Genomic DNA, 19,307 nt, shown 5'->3' on the forward strand with positions numbered 1-19,307 from the left:
TAAGAACATTTTTGGCAATGGAGCAACTACTGACATGTCCCCCCTTGCCCCATGTGCCCTGTTGAAGAATGCACAGTAGCTCACATTGTAGATGAAGACAATTATTATAAGCTAGGATTCCATAATGTTAATTATTTATTAGTAAAAAGCCTTTGCATTATACACATTAAAAGAGAAGAAATATGTAGTCAAAATGTAGCTAATATTGCCTTTAAGAGAGGAAAAGTCAAAATGTATAACTAATGAGATATGCTATTAAGTCAATACAATTAATTATATACTCTTTTTGATAAAACGAAGACATCTTAGAAATGAATTGAATATGCAGATGGAAGGGTCCCAAATCATTGAAGAACCAAGTTCTAGAAGAAAAATGTCAATTGAATTAAGGACTATTCTACGTTTATTTTGATAAGAATTGAATATTATTAATATTTTCAGGTTTTAAAACATCATACAGTCTTTAATTTAGATGACAGGAATAACCTGAGGCTTGCGGTGATTTTTTTCCCCTCTTTTTTCAGGCAAACTAAGGGTGATTCTCTTTTCAATTATTATTGCCAGGTCTTAGGTATAGTGATAATTTTTTCCTGAAATTTAATTTACATATGAATGGGATGAGTTTACATTTCTTCCATTTCTCACACTTTTCAAATTAACTTAATTAAAGAATATCAAAGGAATTTAAGTTACAAACAGAATAATTCTGAAAGAGAGAGTTTGGCTCTATCCTTTAAGACAAATAAAGAAACAGATATTAATTCACAGATATCAGTGAAGGGAAAGTACCGAATAAGAGTTTGAGTTAAATAGGAGTCATTGTGCATGTGTGTGTGTGTGTGTGTGTATGTGCGTGTGTAAGTGAAGCTTTGGAATCTTTGGAATATCACACAGTGAAAGTGACATAACTCAGTCTATGAGGATGAGGACGCCAAACCAGAAACCCTGACACTGTCGTTGCCAGGTAGCCACGAGCGGCCACTCAGGCATTAGGAAGCTGGTTAATCAGGACTTGAATTTCAGGAGAGCACTTAGTCGCCAATGAGCTCGAGTCTGAAAGGGCAATCGAGTCACCCCAAGGCAAAGAAAACAAAGATGAGCATCAGCTGAACAGCAGAATCCATAGAATCCTGCCGCCTGGAGTGCGCTGAGACCCGGAGCAAGGTGGATTCGGGGGTCAGGATTAGAAGGATGGTGAGAGAATGTCCCAGATGGGGAAAAGGAAGAACCAGGAAAGACAGGAAGACAGACCGAATATTCCTGCAACTCCCGTGATGCTGGCTGTCTGTTGTGCCTCTCCCTTGACCAACTCAGACTCCCTAAGCTTATTTCACTTTGAAACTTCTCTTAAATTTGGCAATTGATCAATAAAAAGAATTGTGAAGACATGTAAATCAAGTATTTAAAAGATGAGTCATTTTTAAACCACACAATTCTCCTAGTGTATTTTGCAATAAGCAAAGTTGTTCAATAAGAACTGTCAGATCAGGGAACTAACAATTTCAAAAGTAGATAAAATAACTAAAATGTGTGTTATTTAGCATGCAATTTGCACTCATTTGAGTTTATTAATGTTATGAAGCAGCAGCCCATTTTTTATCAGATTCCTTTCTTCATGCCCCAAATAAAATTTCCTGGAAATTCATATATAAATATCTATGAGGATGCAATGAACGCAAAGAGCAGGATGCTGCTACGTGCTGGAGAGAAAAATTGATGCATTTAAGCACATGACACTGGAGGAAGAAGAAAAACCTGAAAATGTGTGAAGAGACATTTCCCTCTAGTGTTTGTATTTTGCCCACACAGACACTAGCTCAGCTTTTATCAAGAGGGCCATAATCTGTTTTTTCTTTTTTCACAAAGGAAGCAATGAGAAGAGTGAGACTAAAGCAGTGTACTGCCACTTCCCTGAGCTAGACAGGGTCAATCAGGGTCAGAAGTGCCAAGAAGACACCAGGGCAACACAGCTTATCAGGGCGTGTCTTTGGAGCCCTCAAGCGAGAAACATCTCCTGAGAGCAAAGAAAGTCAGAGAGAGACGCGGAGGGATACTCACGAGGTGGGGGAAATTGTAGGACTGACTTGAATTTTTTAAAGTAAATAATGTGTCTGTGATATGACACGTAGTGGAAACACAGAGCCAATTAGTCTAACTTTTTAGACTTGTTCTCTACTAATCTTAATTATCTGACACAGCAGTGACCTTATCCAGTAATAAAATGAGGTTGAAAAACTCTCTTTCTTACAACCACTTTATTGAAACGTGATTGACATACAAAAAGCTATATATATTTAATACATACGAATCGATGAGTTTGCAGGTAAGTATACACCTGTGAAATCATCGCCACAATCTATGTGGTAAACATATCCATCAGCTCCAAAAGTTTCCTACTGCCCTCTTTAATAATTCATTACTATTATTTTTTGTGATAAGAACACTTGACATTAGATCTACCCCTTCAGCAAGTTTTTAAGTATACCATATATTATTAACTATAGATACTATCCTGTACACTAGATCTCTAGGTCTTATTCATCTTGTATACTTGAAACTTTGTGCTCTCCTATTAATATCTTCCCATATCCTCTTCCCCCCATTCCCTGGTAACCACCCTTCTACTCGCTGGTTCTATGAGTTCGGCTATTTCAGATTTCTCCTGTAAGTGGTATCATGCGTATTTGTCCTTCTGGACTGGTTTATTTCACTTAATATAATGACCTCCAGGTTCGTCCATGTTGCTGCAAATGGCAGAATTTCCTTCAATAAACATTAACGTTGCTTCCATGTTTTGTCTATTGTGAATAATGCTACAACGAACATAGGAGCACAAATAATGTTTTTATCTTCTTCTTAGTATTTAAGTGGTTAAATATAAAAGAAAGTACAGTGCCAAGAAAGAGGATATGAAAAGGAATATGCAGCCTGGTATATAAACCTATGAAGCTAAATTTAAAAATTCGAATATAGGGGCTCGCCTCGTGGTGGAGCAATTAAGTGCGCATGCTCCATTTTGGCAACCTGGGGTTCGCAGGTTCGGATCCCCGGCCTGGACCAACACAGCGCCTGTCAAGCCACGCTGTCACAGCGTCCCATATAAAGTAAAGGAAGATAGGCATGGATGTTAGCTCTGGGCTGATCTTCCTCACCAAAAAAAAAAAAAAAATGTGAGAGAGAGAAATGATTATTGGGTGTGTATATGTATGTATTTTTTCCTAGATTATAAAATAGTTTACATAATATGAAAGGCGAATTTTTGACTAGGAAAAATTGCAGAAACATAATGGATAAAAAGCCAATATCTTTTTAATAAGAGTACAAATCTATAGGAAATAGATGAAAACTCCAGTAGAAAATGTATAATGATGTATAAGAATATTATCAGACCATTTAAAAAAATTTAATATAATAAACAAATGTTTAACCTCTTGTTCGCTTAAATCAAAGCTAATTAAAATATTTTTGAAAATATTTTAATGCTAATATCAAACATCTAGAAGTTTTGTGGAAAAGGAAAGTCTCATTTACTGCTGGTGACAGTGCAATTTGCTGTGACAGCAACTTGGAAATATGTATCAGTTGATGTATTTGACAATATGTATCAACATATCAAAAAAGGTTAAAAGATGTTTTGCTTTATGATCTACACTTTACTACCAGAAATTAATCCTAGAGAAGTAATCACAGACTGTAGTAACCAAAGTGTTAGCCACAGGAATTTACATTGGTGCACTATTGACAATAGCAAAATATTGAAAACAGCTATTCAACAATAAATTGTTGGGATTTTCTAAATCTTATAAATTTTTAAATAAATTTTACAAATTTATAAAATTGTGGGATTTTATTAATAAACTATAACATAGTCCCTCGATGTAGTTACAAAAAAGAAAACTGTGGGTAATAAATGTGTCCTTCTCTCCCTGTTTCTCTCTGTCTTTCTCTGTCTGCCTCTTTCTCTGCGTGTGTGTGTGTATATATATATTTTTTATGTGTGTGTATATATATATAAAATGGAATTGTATACTCCTAATTTTAAGAAGGATTATTTATTTTCGGGTAGTGGCGTTTTAGAAGACTTTAGTTTGCTTCATTTTCTTATTCATATTTTCAAAAGTGTTCTGCAGTAAATGTGGATTTATTTTACAATATGTAAAATATAAAAGTTATAAAAGCAAATCTAAGAGAGCTTTCTCTCATACATTAGAGAGGGAGAATTAAACTAATTAAATGGCCTAAAACTCATTTAAAAACAAATAAAAAAAGCCACTTGGTCACAATGGCTTTCTAAGAGCACTACCTCACAGTTGAAAACGGTGGTTTAGCATTTCATTTGACAAATCTATATGCCTGTCTGTTGTTTGCTGAAGAATTGCAACAGTCATTGCCGGGAATGTTTCTGATTTATCAGTCACTCTCTTATGAGTGTTATTTGTAAACTGTGAGAGTAAAATGATTCTTCCTTATGATATACTAAATAATAAAGGACAATGTATATTTCTTAAATGTAAAATGCAGGATTTTACTTCTTGGTGAAATGCTTGATTTCCTTTTATATTCACGCATTTTCTTTATTAACAAAACATTGGATATATGGAGAAAACAATTGGGAACACAGATAGTATTTTTGCACGTCAAGAGATCAAAAAAATTATAGTTATAAATTCTCAAAGATATCTTGAAGAATAATATATGATATGCAGGGATGTGCAGTTTATACCTGATAATCTACTAATGCCCATGCTAAAACCTGCTTTAAGAGGATACGGCTCCTCCTCTTCAATATGCATTTTAGCATCCTGTCAGCAAGCTTTACTGACTTAATTTTGTTGGATGCTCCAAAAAAGAAAAATAAGTATTGACAGATCAATCAATGTCTGCTAAGCCTGGAATTTGTCTATACATTATGAATTTAATGTCACTCAATTTAAAAGGGAAAGAATATATGTTGAGCTAGTCCTGCACATTGTAATACTTCCATAGGTCAAATCTGAAAGTAAACTAGAGTCGTCCTAAGGTTGAATAATTAAAAAAAATAAACAGTATAAGATCCAAGGAAAAGTAATTATTCATATCATTAACATTTTTCTTAAACTGTACTCAGCTTTTTCATTTAAACCTATACAACAGGAGATATACTATTTATTGGTATTTTAATCTAATTAGTTCCTATTTTCTTTTAAGAAAACTGGAAAATTTTGGTTATCTAACCATGTGACTTGAAGGATGTTTTGCCAGTCAAATCATTTTGGGCAACTATATGGGAATACAAATGATTTACAAATGATCAAATGATATTTCCAAAAACAATCCTCATCAGTAAAATAATGGAAGTAATATTTGGAATTATAAAAAAAAAAAATCAATGCAAATTCAAATTAAAGATTTTGTAACACGAAATCCATGTTTAAGGCTCTTGAAACAAACTATTTTTCCAGATATGAATCTAAACTTTTGTATATGATATTACCAGTATAGTACAGTCATTCAGGCAGATTTTCATGGATTTTGCCATTTTATTATCTGATATAAGTGGGATATAAGTTATATCCCACTTACTCAAAAATCTTAATTGAAAATGTTATATGTTTTATGTATATACGCATTGTTCTCAGATATGCTTTCAGAATTTTCACTTAAGGAAACTGTGTTCCAAGATATGAATATTCATCCTGTTTAAATACAGAAACTCAGCTGTGTTTTTTTTTCATTTTTTTTTTCTTTGCATTGAAAATAGAAGTATTGTCACTCAGTTCCTCTGAGAGTTGGAGGATTAAGTCGTCCTTTTCCTCCTGGAAAAGAAAAATCGTTTCTATTTTGCTATGATTTATGAGTAATGGACATGAAAGCATATTATGAAAGAATAAGAGAGGAATGCATTTTTTGTTTTTAGGAGTAAAAAATTGTTAGAGGTTGGCCAGAACATCTAGAAAGGAGCTAGCTGGGTGAGTTCCCCAAAGATATACAGAATTCTGGAACCTAAACCAAAGAAAATCATCCAAGAAAAAGTGCCTGCTATCCTGGAAGAGCCCAGTCAATGTATCTGATGATGGAATAGACTGTTCAGAATTCACAGGGGACCTATATTCTCCGCCTCCAAGTTTGAACCATACGTGTTTCTCGAGGCTCAATTTAATGACACTGCCAAGGTATATACAGCTGATCCTTATTATTCAGATTCAGTATTTGCAAATTTGCCTACTCGCTAAAATTTATTCATAATCCCCAATTAATACCTGCAGCACTTTCCCAGTCACCGTGGACATGCTAAGGTGCAATAAGACTATGACCTCCCTTCTTATTTCAGCTCTCAGGCTGTAAACAAGTGTCCTTTTCAAAGTCTGTTTAGTATGTTTTTCACATTTTTGTGCTTTTTGTTGGTTATTTCACTATTTAAAATGCTCCCAAACATAGTATGGTAGTTCTGTCTAGTGTTTCTAAGCCCAAGAAAGCTGTGATGTGTCTTATGGAAAAGATGTGAATGTTAGATAAGCTTTGTAAGGGACTTATAGTATTGTTGGCTGTGAGTTTAATGTTAATGAATCAAAAATATATATTAAGTAAGGTGACTTTAAACAGAAACACACATAAAACCATGTTTGCATTGATTGTTTGACAAAAAGGTTGTGACCAAAGGCTCACAAAATCTTAACCCTGTATTTCCCCTTGGAGCAATGATTCAGTATTCACTAATTCATTGTTTGAGGCAACTTTATAGACCATAACTATTGCAAATAATGAGAATCAACTCCCTATCTATCTATCTATCTATCTATCTATCTATCTATCTATCATGTATCATGCGTTGAATGCATACATCTAAGCCAAACAAGTCTACAGCATTCTTATTCAGAAACTAGGATGTCCAAATGCTTAACTTTGATAAATCCCACAGTTTCCAAAAAAATTTAGAAACAAAATAGGAGACTTTTAAATAACTAATGGGTAAAAAAAGAAATCAAAGCAGAAATTAGAATGTATTTTGCACTACATGAAAATGAAAACACAATATATACAAATCTCTGGGATACACCCAAAACAAATTTAAAGGGAAATTTATAGCACCAAATGCTTTTATTAGAAAGAAGAAAGGTCTCAAATCAATGACCACAGAGCTCACCTCAACACATTAGAAAAAAAAAAGCTAATTGAACTCACATACGGAAAAGGAAGAAGATGATAACAATCAGAGCATAAATAAATGAAATAGAATACACAAGGGTCTTCAGCATTTTATTTTACCCCCCTCCTGTCTTTCACATTATTATTGTCATTATTATTGTGTTTTTAATTCTACATATATTTTAAATTGACAGATGATATTATTATGGTTTTTACCATCAATATTCATTTACATTTACCCATCTGTTTATCTTTTTCATTGTTCTTCATTTCTTCTTCAATTCTTATATTTTTATCTGGGATTACTTTCCTTATCTCTGAAAAACTCTGTAAAACTCCTTTAGTATTTCACATAGTGCACATCTGCTGGCTATGAAATCTTATTTTTGTTTGCCTGAAATATTTTTATTTCCCCTTCGTTTTTAAAGAATATTCTACTGGTTACAGAATTCTATGTTGGCAGTTGTCTCCTGTGAGCACAATAAAGTTGTCATACTATTGTTTTCTGACTTGCAAACTTACTATTCTCGAAGGTTGGTTCTCAGTTCCAATGTTAACCATTTGATGATAATGAATCTTTTTTGTCTTTGACTGTCTTTAGTATAATTTATCTTTGTTATTTAGCAGTTTCATTAGGATATACCTAGCTATTTTTGGTTCCTAGATCTTCTTGATCCTGTAGATTCTATATCTCTCGTCAGTTTCGGAAGACTGTCAACTAGAACCATTTTAAATATTGCTTTTGTCTACTCTGCCTCTCTTCTTCTGGGATTCAAATTAAGTGTATATTAATGCTTTTCACCATGACCTCTTACAATCATTTCTGTATTTTCCTTCCTTTTATTTCTCTCCATGTCTCAGTAAAGATATTTTCTACTTTCTTTTCTTCAAGTTCACTTATCCTTTCTTTCGTTGTGTCTAATCTATATTTAAACTTATATATTGAGTTCTTAATGTCAATTACTGTATTTTCCATTCAATTATTTTTAAAGATTTCACTTCTCTGACAAAATTTTCTATCATATCAAATGTTTTCATGAACATAATAATCAGAGATATTTTAGACTGAGTAGGCTGGTGAAATACTTGGCTGTGGGTCTGTATCTATTATTTCTTTATTCTTTGGTTTGTGGTCGTTTCTTCCTTGACCCTAATATGCCTTGAAATTTTTTTATTGGATTCCAGTCATTTTGAATAAAAAATTACAAAAACTCTTCTCTGATAATTTTATCTTCTTTCAGAGAGATTTTACTTTTTTTTCCCCTAAATGACAGTCAGAGCATAAACAAATCATTTTGATCCAATCAGGGTTTTAAGATGATAGGAAGGTGAGTTTTAGTCTCTTTGAGGTATGGTCTAGTTCTGACTTGTTCTTTTTTTTCATAGAGCATAACTTTTCAAAGGTCTCAAATGAAATACTAGAGCAATTACCGGGCCCCTTTCTTCTTGACAGACCCTAAATTCCCAATTTTTTTTTCCCAGCACATTGAACCTGACAAAACATCTGCTTCAGTTTTTACCTTCTGAGCGTCAGCTGTCTTCTTGTCGTCTTGGTCTCTCAGTCCACAACAGCTTAGAAACGGACAAACGCCTTACAGTGAATATCAACTTAGAAAATCAGACACACTTCTCTGTGTTTCCTATTTCTTGAGGATCTTGGTCCCTCCAATTCTGACTGGTTGGTTATACCTGTGCTTCATATTATCTTGTCTCTTTAGCCCTGTAAGACTGTCAAGAGTCCTGAGTTTTTGCTTTCTGCTTAGTCTCTCTGCCTTCAGCCACTTAGCGATGGAAAATACCTCAAGGGGAAATTTTGTGGAAAGTTGGGCTCATACTGTGTATTCCTTTTATTAGGATATTGTCCTAACAATTGCTGGATGCCCTAGATACTCTCCAATGCCTCCAATAAGTAAGGTGTTTTCTTTTTCTTTTCTTAAATGTGATTTTTATAGTTATTCTTGGTGAAAGTTGGTTTGATACAAGCTAGTCATTTACAACTATATGGAGAATTTTAAATTCAGAGAAGTACTGTTGTTAAGAAATTGTGAACGTAGATTGCCTGTTACCAAATAGATAATCAGCAATTTAATAATATTATGTAAAGCTACTTTTGAGTCACAAAAAGATTCTTTAAAGGAATATTACTTGGAGGAAATGTCTACATTAATTAATATGGACAAGTAGAAAAATATATATCTATTACCATTTTTCAGGCCCAGTTTGCTAATGACCTCTGTGTGTTGTTTTGGGCACAGTTAATCATCAAAAGTGGAGGACAGACAAGAATTGTTTGAAGTCTCTTTCAGCATTTTTTTCTGTTTAGTCATAAGTAATATTAGAACAAGTGATCTTAGAGCCAACTTTCAATGAGCAGTTAATGGTGGTATTTGAGCAGTCAGAAGATGAGTTCTGGAACATAACATAGAGTTAAAATATATGCAATAAATCCAAGAAGGATATCAAACACTGAGGTCTTACTAACCCCTTTGGAAAACAAAACTGTGTAAGTATTTGCACAGCATAAGTAAATGAGATAAATACCGAAACAAACACAAGTTATTTATTAAAAGAGGTAACAATTAAAAAATTGAACACAAAGTCAAAAAACAACTCAAAGTAATCAATCATTACAATAAAAAGAGTTTTTTGTTGTTGTTGTTGAGGAAGATCGGCCCTGAGCTAACAGCCGTGCCAATCTTCCTCTATTTTGTATTTGGGATGCTGCCACATCGTGGCTTGATGAGTGGTGTGTAGGTCCACACCCAGGATCCAAATCTGCTAACCCTGGGCCACTGGAGCAGAGTGCGTGAACTTAACCACTATGCCACCAGGCCAGCCCCCCTCAAAGGATTTTTTTAATATTAAAATTGATTATTATCTAAAAAGCATGACTCTTGGAATGTGTTATTTCTCTTTTGTTGTCATAATTATTACGTGATTTGTAATTTGCAGTTAAAGTACTCAGATTCTTGAGGTTCATTCTCATTCCGCTGGAGTCTAGGAAAGTCATCTCTTAGAGGTTGAGCTGAAACAAAATAATAATAACAATAAATAGTTTCTTTTTTTATATAACAGCCTCAGCCATAAGGGGAAACCATACAGTTTTGGACAACACGAAGGGGTGAACTCAGTTGGAACAGGTTAAACGTCCCACTCAATCTCCATTGTTGAGTGAAGGGTGAGTGGACCACTGGCCCTGTTTGCATTAATCTGTCCACAAACAAAACCTCTTCTTTGGCAATGTCATGTGAACTTAATCACTAACTTCAAATTCGTCTGACAAAATATTCAACATTAATAAGGCAGTAAAATTAAGATTCTTACCATTCTCAGTCAGATTTCCCTATGCCAGCAAAAATAGTCAATCAGTAAAATCAGTGATGTATTTAATAGTCATAGCTGATCATTCCATTTTCATTGAAGACATTTTTGAACTCTCGATTTTCCTAAGGCTTAAACACTAGACTTTGCAGCTTTCATATTATACAGAATATTCTGTTCGTGCTAAAATTACATCATACAATTGAAAATACATTTACCACTTTGAGCTTATTTTATGCAAGGCAAAAGACCAAATAGGCATGGCTATAACATTGTACTTGTCATTATCTTCTTCTATGACATTCTTTTTTTTTTGTGAGGAAGATCAGCCCCGAGCTAACATCCGATGCCCATCCTCCTCTTTTTTTTTTTTTTTTTTTTTTTGCAGAGGAAGATTGGCCCTGACATGAGATCCATGCCCATCTTCCTCTACTTTATATGGGACGCTGCCACAGCATGGTGTGACAAGCAGTGCGTCGGTGTGTGCCCAGGATCCGGGCCGTGAACCTCGGGCCGCCTAAGCGGAGCGTGCCCACTTAACTGCTTGCACCACTGCGCCAGCCCCCGACATTCTTTATTAACTTCAAATTTGAAGTGATATGTTAGCAATTTGAATCTTCATGTGAATGATTTAAATGTATTTTTGTTGCCTTTGTGTAGAATGGAGTCCAGGCTGGCGTCACCCGTATGCCATGCTTTTGTACATATGTGTTAATGATTATAAGTGATCATTCATTAGATCTAGTCCACAGAGAGTCTTTGTCATATAGTCTACATAATAGCACATAGAAGGCTCAGGATAGAGTTTTCTTGAGAAGAGTAATAAGATTATATAACATAGTTTTAATAATATTCATATTTTAATAATATTCATAATTTTAAAATTTTTATGTCAAATTTTAAAAGGACAACTTTATCACTTCAGCAAGAAGTTAGCATGCTCTTTAGATAGATTCTGTACTGTGACTTATAGATAGAAAATCATCTTTGATGATAAAATCACATTTTAAGCATTTTCTTTCCTAGTCTCTGATATTACATCAGTTCTTAATATAAATTCAACTCATAAACATCTACTAGGTATCTCAATTCATAGTTGTGAGACATTATGCTTACCTAATGTATCAGGCACTTTTTTCCCCCAGAAGTGATATTTTCTGATGTTACAACCATGAAAATCAGGGTGAAACTCTGGGATTTCAGGGAGGCATCAGAAGACAAGAGTAAAGAATGAAGTACAAAAATAAAAACACTTTAATTTCATGATTGGAAAAGTCTTACCCTAATCCTTGAGTATATCTTCTATGCCCTTCTCTTGTATGCCTATATTGTTGCTGTGGTATCTGCCTCCAGTGCACCAGAGAGCCACCAAACCAGGCACCTCCATGCTAATGAAACCCTTTGCTGACCACTGAGGGCCATTGTAGAAGAGGAGGGGCCTGCAAGATTTGTCAGAGATGGTCACCAGGGGTGGAGAGTTGGAGAAGGTCATCAAGAGTACGTGATCTCCAGCTGAAACTCTAACCAGACCGGAGCAATTGGAGGCTCCTCATCCACTCCCCTGTCCTTGGAATGCATATTTGGCCCACCATTCACACTAGGAGCCACTTCAAGGACACAGCTTTGGGCGAGTAATGTGTTGTTGAGACCATGTGGATGGTATTCATGACTGAATCTCATTAAGGACTCTAAATAAACTCTTAAATTAAGAACTTGGCAGGCGGATGTGGAGATCTACTTGTCTTGCGGCCAAGATTAGCCTTGTAAGTTGCCTTGCTTATTAAAACAGCCACCTAACCCCCTCCCCATAAAAATCGTAGTATTTTTATATTGTATCGGTGGGTTTTTTCCTGAGCAACTACAAATAAGGTAGAAGGAAAGTGAAATTGCTCAGGTATCTGCCTCCTTGAGAAAGACTGCATTCCTAATCGCAGTCAACCGCGTTACACATATGCGCCATATATAAAGTAGTATTTAAGAGTTCAGACTGAACTGGCTTTAAATGTAGGCATATCGCTAAGTGTAAATTTACATTTTACACTTAGCCTCTCCAAGCCTTAGTTTCGCTACCTGTGAAATGTTCTATGGTTGCTGTGAATTTCACAAAAAATACAAAAAAGTCTAACACAGTAGCTGCACATGGTACGCATATTGGCTGTTTTATCATAAGTATTATTATAGCTGATTTTATTAGTAGGAATGAAGAAATGTTTATATAGTTCAATGGAAAAGTAACTCATGTATTTATGGCAGAATGGAACATCTATACAGCTCTACAGTCCCCTATAGAGCTCTCAAACAAATCATATTCAACTGGTCCTATATGAATAACCCCAATCAACATTTCTACTTATGATTTTCCACTTACAAATTTTTTAAGAAAATATTAATAATTATAAATACTTACGGGAATTTTATTTTTATGTTGGATAAAAAGTAGAATCATTCTCTAGACATTACACAACAACCTGCCTGTTTCAGTTAACACGAACATCTTCTTAGTTCAATACATACTTGTTGCTATTGTTAATCATACTACCAGCTACTCAATCACCAAAGCAAGAAAATTGAAAAAATTATTCTTATTTGTCTCTTTCCCTCTCCCTCTATGTTTGGTTTGATCACCAGATTTTAATTTCTAAATATTTATTATATCAAATCTTCTATGTCCTTATTATAACCACTTTATTTCACTCCCTCAAAATTTCTTCTCGTAACCATTGCATTATCTCCCTAACCAGGCTCCTTCCATGCAGACATTTATACCAAATAAAAATACTCAATTATATTCTTACTAAATTGCGTCTCTGATTTTATTACACCTTTGCCTAAATTTTTTCAAATTCTTTCCTGAGAAGATAAGGTCTAAGCTCTTTATATGTCATTTAAGACCTTTCATAATGCAATTTCTATCTGTTTCTCCAACTTACCTACCACGCTTCCTACCTTATACTTTATCCTCAAGCAAGCTATGCTGCTTATAAATTTTCCCATATCGACCTTTCCCTTTTATATCTTCAGTTTATTCTCTTTACATGAAATTCCCATTCCCTAAATTCATCATTGGCTAATGCAATCGAAACATCACTCAGTAGAAGCAACACCACTACTTCCCACATCAGTCTCTCTCAGTATGGCTTAAATGGCATTCTTCGGAGTCTTGTGACACCCTCTGTATAATCCCACCATTTTTCACATCACATTGAATTATAATTTTCTATTCATAGGTCTAATTATGAACTTTTGGAAGTTGGGAGAATTTTCTTATTTTAATCGTATTTATTGTATGTTTCTAGTATATACATAGGTGGCAAGTGTTTTTTCAGTCAAAATGGTGGATTTGAGAGGTTGAATGAACATAGCCTGGCTGCTTTTTAGGTCTTAGGAATTGAGAAAAAGAGTAAGAGAGACAGAAAACTTCAATGTTTCTATTTTTTGGTAATGAGAGTATGATATTACCATGTTCTGAGTTAAGGAATATAGAAGGAAGACCAAATCTGGGTAACAATATGAAAAATTCAGTTTAATAAGAGATATCTACACTATACCCAAATGGAGATGTGCAATAATAAATGAGATCTAGAAGTCTAAACATCAAAGAAAACAAAGAGAAATACGGTCTAGAAATATAAATGTATGACTTTTCACTGTAAAGTTGAGATTAGAAGCCTCCTAGAAAGATTCCATAGGATGAGAAGAAGGCCTTTCATAGTGTAGTCCTATCTGTTTTTCAGATAGGAGCACCATCATTTAAGGGATGTACAGGTGATGAGAAGTTTAAGTAAGAACTCAATATAAACAACCCAAAAGTAGGATTAAGTGATGCAACCAGTAGTCAAAAATCAATTACCTATAGTAGTCAGTCTTATAACACAAAGGGGGAAAGTGAGCCTCACGTAAGGATTCTGGTAATGTCATCACATTTTGTTCTTAGTTCTGCAGCTGACACTCTGTCTCAGTGTTAGGAAGACACAAAGGATTGGATTACTGAAAATAGAATATCTTATAGCAAGGAGGCCTCAGCTCTTTAGCACTATTCGATCATTTCCACAAGAAGACATAGAATCTTTGTTGCCCAATATTCTCACTTTTCAATACAGACTTTTATGCTAATTTCTTATTTTTAAATATTAAACAGTGCATGAGACAAAGAAAAGACAACTCTAGGCTGGGTTCAGGATGCTGACCACAATTTTGGAACCTCTGTACTACTTGGAAAAAAGTCTGTGTTCAAGATGGTATAGAAATATCTGATTTAAATAACTGAGGTTCCAAACATAGGCAATAATTTTAACATAGGTGTGAAACACTGAAATTTATCTAACAGCAGTGTAGCTGAAAGATGGCCAGATTGGGTTTCAGAAAACCTGTTCTTTCATTCGATTATATTATTTAGTAAATATATATGAACATCATTAACTCATCATCTATTTTATGGGAATAAAATGAGAAAAAGAAAATGCTTGGGAAGTCATAAGCATTATATTTAGCATATAGCATTATAATTAAATTTATTAGTCATACGGTTCATTTGAAATCAATAACTTCAATGTGGTTCTTTGTAATTCATGTCAATGTATATATGTAGTACATATAGAATGTAGAGAAGTATACAGCAAAAATTCATCTCCTCCTACCCTCTTATATAAGCAGCAGCCCCAACATGATGCTTATCACTCCACCTCACCACTTAATGAAGATAGACAATATTTGGTGGCGGTAGTGGTGTGGTTATGACAGGTAATTTGTATTAAATACTCTCCTAGATATAGTAATTTATAGTAATACACTTAATTCTGAATGATAATTCACATATACCATTAATCAGTTAGAGAAATGAAGATGACTCACGTTTGATAATTTCCAGATATATTTAGAAGTACAATATGTTCCTTGAAGTATAGTCACCTACCAACCAAAATCTCCAAATCATAGAAGAATGATTTCTGTCTGACCTCAATGTTTAGTAAGCTAGAACTAGATGGGAAATATTCTCAAGCTTCAGAAGAATTAAAAAAAAACTTCAAAGAGAAAATGTAGTCATCTGAAAAAGTGTGATACAGTATGCTCATTGGAATTGAAATGGTCCTTGGTTAAAAAGTTTAAGAAAGTAAATTAAAATGCCAAGCATGACGGATAACTTGAGCAATAAAGAATATGTTTCACTCTCTCTCCACAGTAACAGGAAAAGAGTTCAGTCCAATTAAATATTCATGAAACAAAAGATCAAGGCTTTAAGTCTTAGACCAAGTTCAAGACTGGGCATGAACTAATGATCCAATAGTTTATATGAATATTAAACATTTAGTAGAGAAATAACTCAGAATTACATTTTGGAAGGGATTCCATTTTAATTTAATTCTCTGATAGTTAATTTTACCAATTCTGGGTAAGAAATTGATTGACATATAACACAATTATATCCAAGACCATATACTGAAGATTACTCAATTGATGGTTGCCCTAAGTTTCAGCAGTAAAAGATGCACTGAGTAATTTTTATTATATTGTGGTAACAGTTGCTGTTCTTTCCCCAAATCTTTTAACTTCTCACACATACGAAAATTAAATATGAGCTGATAGGCAAGGATACATGTGCGAATTTAATTACTATACTTTGCCCCAAAACTTGCTGCAAACTTAGTTTGAAGGGGTGTTCCTATGTATTATTTTTAGCATTAGTTGTTAGTGAGGCACACATTGCATGTATTAATCATTTGAAATGAAAACTCCCTCCTGAGACCTCCCTAGAAACACGTGTAAGCAATTTCGTTTCAAAAGATTGATGGAATAGAAATACACCCAAGGAAGCTTTGACAGGTTTGACATCCTCCTTTTAAAGATCCAGGAATAAGTGAGGTTAATCCTGCCACAGGCAGAATGCCTCCTCTAAGTGTCTATAAACCAGTGAAATGTGCAGGGGGCCTCAGACACCGCTGAGAGGTCCAGCGAAAATAATCATCTGCTCTTCATGCCGAAAGGCAGCAAACACCGCAGGGGAGATCAAGTCCCAGACTTCCAATCCATCCTCCGTGCAGCAGGCCTGTGGCCATACTTCCCCGGAGAAGGCGCCTTGTCCGTCACTACAACCAGTTCAACCAAAGTATTTTATCCATTTATTTATTTTCAAGTTGTCTACGATGTTTTTGGAAGCAACGGCAGACAAAGCTTCCTCTAGAAAGCCTAAGGGATCTGTATTCCTTTTGAGCAAAATGGCCTGCAGACATTTTTGCAAAACTACTGATAAAAGAACTCTGAGTACCAACATGTTGGCTGAACCAAAATAAAGCATGTACCAGTACATGCCAGTGTACACACCAGTGTAGTGTGATGAAATGGGAAATTTAGAAAAGAAAAAAACTAAAGGGAGCAAAGAGGCTAGATAGAATATAACAATTTATTATTACATGAATTTATTCTCATTTGCCCAGCCTAGTGTTTACTCAAGATATCAGAAACTTCTACCTAATGACAAAATGTTATTTGAAATTACACCATGCACTTTCATTAGCAAAGAAAGAAATCACTGAGATAAGAATTCATATACTTTCCTCAGAGGTGTCTTGTATCATATTTTATTTTAACACCTGCATGAGCTTATGTTTTATACTATGAGTATCTAGGGTTCATGAGTTTCAATTTACTTTTTTCTGTACACACAATATATTTCACAGTCATTGCCATATAATGGATATTCAATAAATGTTTGTTGAATGTTTTGATGAATAAAATTCTTTTTAGATCAGAGTCTTAACTTTGAGTCAATAGAGGATATTTAATAGACTCATGATCCCCTAAAAGTGTACACCAGGTGCTTGTGTTAATGTTCAAAAGTCCATTTTATTCCTGTGGAGAAATCCATATATTTCACCATATTTCCAAAGAGCATCATGATTTCCCTCCCATAAATGATTGTCTCTTTTCTTTAAAGAAATGTAAAGATACAATCTTTCAAGGCAGTATGATATAACAGAAAAGTCTAGGACTTACCGAAAACTCTCAGAAAACCTCATACTTTACAGTGATTTGTTAGAAACGTTTCTGTAAAATTAGAAAAGACAAGGATATTGATTAGGACCATTTGTTTTGAACACTGTAATGAGGTCTTATCCAGAGCAGTAATAAAATTTTTTTTAATATTAATAAGACATGTAAAGTTTGGAAAGAATTGTAAAGAAGAGCATGATTGTGTGTAGATGGTATGATCATCTATATAACAAACATGGGATAATGTGTAGATGATAATTAGAATTAATATAAGAATTCAACAAGATTGCCAGACAACAAAATCAATATTTTAAAATAATGGGAGTTCCAATAAATTACGGAGAAAAAAGTAAAGAACACATAATTTAAAAGATTCATTTACTAAGAAGCTAAAATTATAAGAACTTTGGAATATATCTAGTATCGAATGTACATTTTATAGAAAAATGTAAAAGTGTATTAAAGAATATAAATATTGAAAAATAGAAATTTCATAAAATAAACAATAAATGAAAAAAGAAAGTTCATCTAGTTTCTTTTAACAAGGCACAACAAAACTCTAAAACATAATAATAATAAAACTGATTATATTGAAATTAATGATTCATTTAACATGTAACTCCATAAAAGACAGTCTACCCAAAGGAATCAGAGCTTTTCAATGTATATAACTAGCAAAGATATGGTATCCAGAATACATTCAAAATGTTTACAAATCAATAATAATTTTAAAAAATAGGTATGAACTGAATATATAGTAAAATTGGGAATAGGCATAGACATCAGAGTAGAAATAGTAATGATTATTATTATTAGCATTAGCATCATGATTACTATGGTTATTTAACCTGGACTTGATTTAAGCAATCTTTTCTTCTAGTTCTTTCCTTTTCCAGATCAAGTTTTAACAATCCTGAGAGGTCTCACCCCAAATCACAAAGATTTCCAAAACTACTTTTTTTTAATCCCAAATCTGAATTTCAATCTATTATCACAACACTTAATCCATTGACTCCAATTATTAGATAAATAAATGCTTTTCTATGCACACGATAATTAAGACGACCACCAGCGAATAAGGGAAAACAAATACTCACAGCAAATTATAAGGGAACTCAGTATAGAAAAAGTTAGCTCAGCCTAAGAGTAGCAGAGTGAGACTCAGCCAGTCATCACAGCAATGTAAAGCAAACTACAAACTAAAACACTCTGACAAACTTTATTATCATAATTCTAATTAATCTTTATCAGTTAATTTTGTGGTTGATATGCATAAGTAACAGAGATATGAAAATTAAATATGGGGCCGGCCCCATGGCCTAGTGGTTAAGTTCGGTGCGCTCTGCTTTGGCAGCCTGGGTTCAGTTCCCAGGTGCAGACCTAAACCACTCATCGGTGGCCATGTGGTGGTGGTGACCCACATACAAAACAGAGAAAGATTGGCACAGATGTTAGCTCTGGGCTAATCTTCCTCAGCAAAACAAAAATTAAATAGTAGGCATTTTCATCCTATTTTCTAGCAATAAGATTAATGATCTTACATCATGACCCCTGAAAATAATTGGATTTCAAGGTATAAATATTACATATAAACAACGCATTTTCATTTAGATGTCATGACTCTAATTCAAAGTATTTTACCAAGTATTGGTTCTGTCAATTAAGGACTTTTTGAGGCTAAGGTTCATAAAGTAAGAATTTTTGTATATTTCTAATTTTTGAATATTTTATCTGTATAGCATGACCTTCTTTACATCTAGTGATGATTTTAGCTTTAAATCTATTTTGTGTCTTATTAACATAGTCATGCCAGATAGTATCATATTGTTTTTCACCTTTTTACTTTCAGTTCTCTGATTTCTGATATTTTAGAT

At 34.0% G+C, this 19,307-nt stretch overlaps 1 long non-coding RNA gene across 1 annotated transcript; it reads right to left on the minus strand.

Annotated features, from left to right (window-relative positions):
* Nucleotides 1–10,024: 10,024 nt before the first annotated feature.
* LOC131399225 (uncharacterized) lies at nucleotides 10,025–17,490 on the minus strand. The gene is made up of 3 exons (XR_009217097.1): nucleotides 17,437–17,490; nucleotides 11,563–11,637; nucleotides 10,025–10,150 (listed from the first exon to the last, which is right to left on the minus strand). It is a non-coding gene; the product is annotated as an uncharacterized LOC131399225 (long non-coding RNA).
* Between the last annotated feature and the right edge of the window lie 1,817 nt (nucleotides 17,491–19,307).

This window comes from Diceros bicornis, chromosome 37 (assembly GCF_020826845.1).
Source record: "Diceros bicornis minor isolate mBicDic1 chromosome 37, mDicBic1.mat.cur, whole genome shotgun sequence".
NCBI classification, from domain to species: domain Eukaryota; kingdom Metazoa; phylum Chordata; class Mammalia; order Perissodactyla; family Rhinocerotidae; genus Diceros; species Diceros bicornis.